The 8,837-nt window shown below is 44.3% G+C and overlaps 1 long non-coding RNA gene across 1 annotated transcript in view; it reads left to right on the top strand.

The window, feature by feature from the left end:
- The first annotated feature begins 204 nt into the window (after window positions 1-204).
- Window positions 205-8,837, top strand: part of LOC140499050 (uncharacterized) — a 33,125-nt gene continuing 24,492 nt past the window's right edge. The window contains exon 1 of the long non-coding RNA XR_011965251.1: window positions 205-391. This is a non-coding gene — a long non-coding RNA (uncharacterized lncRNA). The remainder of the gene's footprint in view (window positions 392-8,837) is intronic.

Genomic DNA, 8,837 nt, shown 5'->3' with positions numbered 1-8,837 from the left:
CATTTGATGAACTACTTTTACTTATTCATTTTTAGCATTCCTTTTTAAAAAATTTTGAGTTCTTAACTGTCTCCCTCCCTCCAGTTCCTCCCCCACCTATTGAAAAGACGACCAATATGATGCCAATTATGCATGTAGAGTCATGCAGAATATATTTCCATATTAGCCATGTTGCAACAACCAAAAAAAAAAAAGGTCTGTTTCATTCTGTACTCAGAGTTCATCCGTCCTTTCACTGGAGGTGGAGAGCAGGCCAGGAGTCTGGTGTGGCCCATTCTAGAGGAAGCTATGCCGACTCTTCACAAGACCTACATTCTGCTGTTGTCCACAGGATGGTCGCGAGACATGAAGTGAAACCGTCGTCGTCGAAAAACTGAAAATGAGTATTTCAGTAAGTGTTATTGACTAAACAGATATTTACTTATTATTGGAACATAGTTGGGTGAAAAGGTGGTGAGGTTTGGGGGGCGGGGGAGAGGTTGGGAATCCAGAAATGGAACACAACTTTCTTCATTAAAATGAGTGGAAATGGAATTTTTATTATACATATTTTTGCTTTATGGGTAGTTACCACAAAATGAATTTTGTCCCTATAGTGAGGGATTGGCATACATACCTCCCTGGCTTGTTGGAAAGATAAAACGTGATGATAAATGCCAGCTATTGTCTTGGGGACAGGGATTACTCTCCCCATTTGACAGATGAGGGAACTAAACCTCAAAGTGAGGCAATCCCAGAAGCCAAGAGTTAGAAGGGATTTCAGACCATCTGGTCCAACTCATCCCTGACCAAGAATCTTGTCTTCATTGTCCACAAGGAGTGATCGAGGCTTTATTTAAAGACCTCTGAAGAGGGGAATCCAAGTAATATAATACTAATAGGAAGCATCCATATGGCACTGTATAGCTTGTAAAGAACTTTACAAATATGATCATGTTTGATCCTCACAACAACACTGAGAGGTCAGTGCTTCTATAACCCCCATTTTACAGATGAGAAAACTGAGGTAGACAGAAGTTAGGTGGCTTGCTCAGTGTCACACAGTTGGATATTCTCTCCAGCCTTCCTGACCCCAGGTTTAGCATCCTAACCACTGAGCCACCAACTTCTTCCACTTATGGACAGCTTTCATTGTTAAAAAACTCTTCTTTACCTCAAACCTTCATCTGTTTCTCTGTGATTTCTACCCCCACTGTTCCTCGTTCTGCCCTCTTGGACCAAAAAGAACAGGTCTAATGCCTGTTCCTTCCAAGGGAGTGTCTTTCAAACAGCAAAGGCTGCTAGTGTGGGCCCCTCCCTCAGCTCTGAATCTTCTCTCCTCTGAGCTGCCCATTCCCAGTGCCTTTAAGGCATCTTCATATGACACAGACTCAAAGCCTTTTACCTGGTCACCTCCTTCTGGTTATACTCACCTTGTCTCTGTCTTTCCTAAAAACATGGGGCCTGGAAATGAGTTCTATATTTGAGATGTGGTGGACCTAATACCATCCAAGTCCTAGCACTATTATCTCCTAATGTGGCCCAAGATCATATCAAAATCACTCCTATCTCACCAGTGATGCATGCTGGCCTTGCGGTCCCCTAAGACTCCTAGATCTTTGTCACTGCTACTGTTCGCTAGTCACATGTCCCTATGTCTCCAAGTTCAGATTTGGATCCTGGGGTGGAAATTTATGTCATTCCCTGCCCAATGTTCTTGTTCATCAATGTTTTTTTGGACCCTGACTCTGTTACCCACAGTATCAACTCCTCCTTCTACCTTGGAGCTGAGGGAGAACCAGGAACAGTGGGGGTAGAAATTACAGAGAAACAGATGTAGGTTTGGGGTCATCTATAGAAAGGGAAACCCCTACCTATAGCTCCTACCTCCCAGGGTTGTTATGAGGATTACATGAGATGTTATTTGTAAAGTGCTTAGTACAGTGCCATGTGAACATACAGTAGATAATAAATGCTTGCTTCATTCCTCTGTCCCTGAGGACAGGAACAACTTGCATTCTGTACTGGCAGAAATGATAGATACTGTTTAATACCTGCAGAAACACAAACATGGCGTACTCTCTGTAGGTCACTGCAAGATCCTCCTCTCTTTCCATCTTTGCTCCAAGCAAGATCCACAGCCCTTTCTTATCTTTTGGGTGGCTCTCTTGGTTAAATTAACCCTGCCTTTTTGACAAGAAAGAAGTCTGATGAGAATCCCCGCTTCGTTTCCCATGCTGCTGAGCTCTTGATATTTCCTTCCATTTCCTTGAGTGTCTTGCTCCCTAGCCCCACTTGGGGACCAAGTAGACAGAAGCAGTCATGAATGTAAAGGAAGAGATCCAATTATCTAATGGGATACAGACTTGTTGCCCCTGGCCAACATTCTCTAATTTCTTCCCTCGATATCCTTGGTTCTCTGAAGTTTTTGTCTTGAATCCTTAGGTTCTAACCTAGTTCCTGGCACAGTGCTCATTCCTGGCACAGTGCTCATTGATTGGCAGCACAGTGATATGGAACTAGACAAGATCTTAGAAGCCCCTGAGTCCAACCTCTTCCTTTTACAAATGAGGAAATGAAGAGAACAAAAGCCTTATCCATTCTACAGCTTTTCATAAATCTGTCCTCAGCCCTTCATGCAATGGCTCAAGAAATTAACTACATGATCCCAAAGAGGCAAAAGAATGAAAATGATCCACAAGTACAAAAATATTTGTAGCAGCTCTTTATGTGGTGGCAAAAAACTGGAAAGTGAAAGGATGCCCATCAGGTGGGGAAGGCTGAATGAGTTGTAACCTATGATTGTGATGGAAGATTATTGGGCTATAAGAATGAAGAACCAAATGATTTCAGAAAAACCTAAGAAGACCCCTATGAACTGATGAAAAGTGAAGTGGGCAGAACTTGGAAAACAATTTATACCCTAACGACATTATAAAGACAACCACTTGAAAAGTCTTAAGAAATGATCATTGTAATGAGCAACCACAATTTCAGAGTATCCACAATGAAGCCTGCTGTCCATTTCCTGAAAATGGGGTGACAGACTCAGGGTACAGAGGGAGACATGCATGTTTTGGGCACAACCAATGTCAGGAATTTGTTTTGTTTGGCCATGCCCATTTGTTATAAGGGTTTTGTTTTTCTTTTGTTCTAAAGCAGAGGAGAAGGAGGTAAAAGGGAGAGAGAAAAGATTTTTGTTCTTTGAAAAAAAGTTCTTAATTTAATTTTTAAAAATAAAATGTTTGCATGCTTCTTTGGAATCAGAGGACCAGAGTTTGGATCTTAGCCCTGCCATTTACAGGGTCACCTGTTTGACCCAAGGCAGCATATTCAGATTTGGCTCTAGGCTGCTGGAAGACAGGAAGAAGAAGAGTGATTCAAATAAACCCATGCAAACTCTCAGCTGTGACTAGCTGGAAAAGGCTTCAAGAGAGGGGGAGTGCAAAGAGGAAACCTCCTCCCTCCCCAGATGCCAGGTGGAACCTCTGGTGTGAACTAAAACCACTGAGTGAGCCAACCTGTGGGAAACCAGCTTTACAGGATGTGTGACCCTTGAGAAATAGAAACTGAAAGACACATCACTTTCCCTCAGAGAATTCTAGGAAAGAGAAGAAAGTGGTTTCAAGGGTAGAGAGTCAGACTTTGAACTAGGAAGGAAACTCTGCAGAGGCCCAGGGAGAAACGAAAGCCATTGAGGGGGCTGCCCCAGCTCCATGACTGATCCAGGGCTCAAAGCGGGGACAGAGAGCCTCGAGTTCTCCTCCCTCCCAGGTTAGAGCTGGCTGCAATGACCCCAGAAAGGTCTGGAAGGATGTCAGGGCTGGAAGGGGCCTCAGAACAGGGAAGGTCAGAGCTGGGAGTGGCCTTATAACAGAAAATGTCAGAGCCAGAAGGGCCTTAGAACCTAGAACCTAGAAGGTCAGGGCTGGGAGGGATCTTAGAACAAGGAATGGCAGAACTTGACAGTTCTTATGGAATGGGTAGAGCGCAAGGGAACAAATCCAGGAAGACTTCATTTTAAATCCCTTCTCAGACATTTACTGGCTGTGTGATACTGGGCAAGCCATTTAATCTCTTTTGGTCTCAATTAGCTCCTTTGTAAAATGAGGCAGGCAATGATCTCTTTAAAGTCCATGTAGCACAATTTTTATGAGCTCATCAGTGCAAATCTGTTAGGCAAACCTTAAAGGTTACATAAATGTGACCTATCATTATCAAATAAATACATGTAATGGTTGTCTAAATTAAGAAAATGGTAGTTTCCAGGAGTGAGGAGGGACTCATCTGACTGGTCAAAATGGGGAAGGGGAAATCCTCCTTACTCCTGTTGGTCCCTTCTGGGTTTGCCCCCTCCCTCCATCACTCTGTAATCTCTCTTCCTTTGAGGTCCACCCAATCCACATCTCCCACCCAATCTAAATCTTGGCACCTGTTGTCCACCCACCACCCAGGTCACTCCCCTTCTTTCCTCAATGAGCTATCTACCTGGCTCACAATTTCCTCTCCTCTTGATTCCTCCCCTCACACTAGGTAATTGTGATATACACATTGACCCTCCCTCAAACACCCTAACCTCTAGATTCCTCCTTCTACTCACTTCCCAGGAGTTCCTTCTCCACCTCCCTCATCCATACACAAAGACCATCAGACCCTCCATTTGCCCTCACCTGCAAACGCATCACCTCCATGTTCAAGACTTCTGAAATCCCCTGACCCATCCAACAATCATCCCTCTTCCTCCCCTCACCAAACCCTATTTTTCATCTACACTTTGACCTCTGATCTTCTGACCCTTCAGCTTTTTGCAGCATCTCTGGAATACACCCCTCTTCTCTCTTCTGATATTGGTACCCCCCTGGCTCAGGCCCTCATCACCTCACACTGGGACTATCACAATCTGCCTGCTTCATCTTCTCCCATCCCATTCATCTTCCATCAGTCACTCAAGTGACTTTCCTAAGACTTGAGTCCTATCGTGTCACTCCCTACTTAGTAAACTCCAGCAGCTACCTGTCTCCTCCAGGGTCAAATACAAAATGCTCTGTTTGGCAATGGAAGCCCTTCCTAACATACTTCTCCAGTCTTTTTACACCTCCCTCCCTGGACGGTCTCTTGGTTGGTTCACATGCAAGAACCTCCATCCCTTGGCTTCAAGCCTGAAACACTCTCCCTCCTCTGCTCTGACCACTGACCTCCCTGGCTTTCAAGTCCCATCTAAAATCCCACCTCCTAGAGGAAGCCTTCCCCAGCCCCACTTAATTCCAATGCCTTCTCTCTGCTACTTATTTCTTTCTCATCCTACTTATTTGCACGTCTCTTTGCTTGTTGCCTCCTCTAGGAGACTGTGATAGCTTCAAGAGCAGAAGCTGTCTTTTGCTTCTCTCGGAATCCCCAGCCCTTAGCATAGTACCTGGCATATAGTAGGTGATTAATTAATGTTTATTGACTGAGTGTTTGGTCATTCCATGTGCAGAATGCTGTGTTCAGTTCAAAGAACCTCATTTCAGGAAGGACATTGATAAGATGATGAAGAGAAGAATTAGAGAGGACCGGTACCTGCAGTGCTGTCCAGCAGAAGGATTAGCCTGGCTCTACCTAGCCCCAATGGGCAGAACTAGGACACATGGGCAGAAATCACAGGGAGGCGGACTTTGGTGAGCCCTTGCAAACTTTCTCATGATGAGAACTGCTAAAAAGTGATCTGGGCTGTGTTGGGAGGAAATGATGCCCAGTACCTGCCGATCCTTAAGCAGAACAGGACTAGTGTTCAGGGGCTTCTCCGATGGGGGCTTCTCTGGCTGCCACTATCTGTGCTTCTCCATCCATCCTCATCATGTTGTTTTGAGAAAGGAATCATTGGTCATTTGAGCTCCTTGTTTATTTGTGTGGCTTCTGGATAAACTGGAAATGACGGTATATGGAGAGAGGAAACGTATGGAAGTCATTAGCCAAAGAAGGGGCCCAGGCCAAAAGCAGGGACAGAGTTGAGAAGGGTTTAGATAAATGCATGGATGGCAGATGTCTAACAGGTCATTAAGGGAGGGAGACCAAGAGGTTGGGATGATCCCTAACCTCTGATGTCAATTATATCCTTCCTGAAAATAAAATTCCTGTTGCTCCTCTCAGAGACAGAAACTGAACAGTGCAGTGCCAAGAGCATGGGGTTTTCAATCAGTGGCTAGAGGACTGCACTTAAGAGCTAGGAAGATGTGGGTTCAAATCCTTCCGCTGACACTAGCTTTGTGACCCAGGAAAGTCACTTGACCTCTCTAGACCTCAACTTCCACATCTGTAAAGAGTGGATAATCCCACCCAGTACCCCTACCTCATACGACTGCTTTGAGGATAAATGAGACAGTGCGTGCAAAGTACTTTGCAAATGTTAAAGTCCACTTTTTATGTTCAGTCATTTTTCAGTTGTGTCTGACTATAACCCCATTTGGGGTTTTCTTGGTAGAGATACTGGAGTGGTTTGCCATTTCTTTCTCCAGCTCATTTTACAGATGAGGAAACTGAGTCAAACAGGGTGGAGTGACTTGCCCAAAGTCACACAACTAGTAAGTGAGGCTGAATTTGAGCTCAGGTCTTCCTGATTACAGGCACAGTGTTCTATCTGCTGTACCACCTAGCTACCTCTAGGGTAATGTCTGTTAGTTATCATTCCAGCTCAGCTATTTACCTGGCTATGTGTGAACTCAGGCTAATCAGATGATCTCTCTGGCCTTCTATTTCCTCTTCAGCAAAATGAAGTCCTTTCCAATCTAAATCTTTAGTTGAGATTCCTAAATGTCTTGGTTTCTCTACAGAGAGTTGACTTCAGTAAGCGTGACTGGTGTTTCTTAATACAGCCAGAGAAGTATTGGCTTTGAATGAGTGAATGAATGAATGAATGAATGAGTGAATGAGTGAATGAATGAATGAGTGAATGAATGAATGAATGAGTAAATGAGTGAATGAATGAGTGAATGAAAAAACATTTATTAAACACTCATTACGAGGCAGGTACTGTGCTAAGAGCTAGAACTACAAGCCAGCAAGGCAATCCCTGCCCCAAGTAGCTGACATTTTAAGACAACTCAGAGGGAGCGGTTTCCACTGGGAAGTCTGGGAAATCAGGATGATGGATGGTGAGTGGAGCCACAGGGCAAATACTTGACTCATTTCTTTCCAGGAGTGGTGGTTAATTTTATTTCTTTTTTTGAAAATCATTATTCTTTTAAAAGTCATTATTGATCTCTTTCATTTTTCCATCACCTTCATTTCCAAGAGAAGTATAGACTTGTGACTACAAAGCTGGCCTTGGAGCCCAGAAGAACTGGGTTCTAGTCTTACCTCTGACGCATCCTGGCTGAGTGGCTCTGGGCAAGTCGCCACCTCTCTGTTCTCTAGGCTCCTCTCTAAGGCTATTGATTGCAGAGAAGGAGTTGACCTGCATTGATCCAGAGGATGTTCTTTCCTGAGAATTCCCCATATCAGTGAAAAGCCCAGGGTCAGTTACTATTCATATGTGAATGTGTATTGTATGTGCATGCATGTATGTCCATGTGTGTCCATGTGTGCATGCACATATACATACATGTACATATATATACATATTCATATGTAATATACTGTTATATTTAATAAATAATAAAATTTTAATATGTAATATAGTCTACCATTGATATATATCCACGTGTGTGCTATGTACATATGTGTATTGATATGCACATGTGTTTTAGCATATACATGTATGTATTGTGTATTATACACATATGTGTGCATATACATCGGTACCCCTCCTCCTCAGCAACAAAGAATACAAAAAAAGAGAGGGAAAGAACACATTTGCAAAATTAGCCAACACATTGGCCAAGTCTGATGGTATACGGTGCTCCATACCCACAGCTTCTCACCTCAACTGAGAAGGCTCTATTGAATTCTTTTGATTAGAAGCATCTCCCAACCTCTTGGTGTTTTTCACAGGCCAGATGGCAGTGACCGTAGCTCAGGCTTTGGCCATGGTGGTCCATATGCCCTACGCTACTGGCCAAGTTATCCCTAGAAAGGAACTGTAGAGGAAAGTCTGCCATCTCCAGGGCTCCACCCTTCAGGATGCTACTTCCTTCCTCTGTTTCTCAGTAGAGTACAAGGAAAAGGGAAGGAATGCTGGGTAAAATGATGGGAAGAGGGATGGATTTGGAGTCATGGGACTTGGGCTGAAATCTCAGCTCTGTATGGCTTTGGACAGGTCATGTCTCCTCTGGGACTCAGTTTCTCACCCATAAAATGAGGCAGGTGGGATGGCCCCTGAGGTCCTTCCTGCCATGAGCTGAATCTCAGGGCCATAGGCCTCAGATGTCTGGGGGGTAATAAAGTCAGGAAAGAGCCATTCAATGCAGCTCAGCCATTTGTGGTGTGATTTGGGGGAATTTCCCTGACTTCTCTAAGATTCTTCTGTGACTGAGAAAGACTTTGAATAGAGTCTGGAGAGCTGTGTGTGTGTGGGGAGGGTGCACACATGTATGCATGGTGATAGGGTCAAGGATGGGTTGGAGGAGAGGGCCTTAGAGGTCCCTCCCAGCTCTGGGATTCTGGGATCCCTGCCCTGTCTCCCTCCCAGGGCTGTCTGTGGTCGGAGTCCAATGAGATAATGGATGCAGAGCATTTTGGAAATAAGTGGGAAAGCATATGCATGGGCTTTGGTCCTATAGCAGAGAAGATGCTCCAGACCTAGGGCCCAGAAAGCCATGGGACCCTGTCAAAGTGATTTCCCCTTCGTAGAATGAGGCTAACGTGCAAAATGCTTCTTTTCCCTAGGGTTGCTGTGAGGAAAGCCCTTTAGGGACCTTAATATGCTGTGGAAGAAGGATCTT

The sequence above is a fragment of the Notamacropus eugenii genome, chromosome 4, assembly GCF_028372415.1.
Source record: "Notamacropus eugenii isolate mMacEug1 chromosome 4, mMacEug1.pri_v2, whole genome shotgun sequence".
Taxonomy (NCBI): Eukaryota; Metazoa; Chordata; class Mammalia; order Diprotodontia; family Macropodidae; genus Notamacropus; species Notamacropus eugenii.
This window is presented reverse-complemented; position numbering and strand designations above follow the sequence as displayed.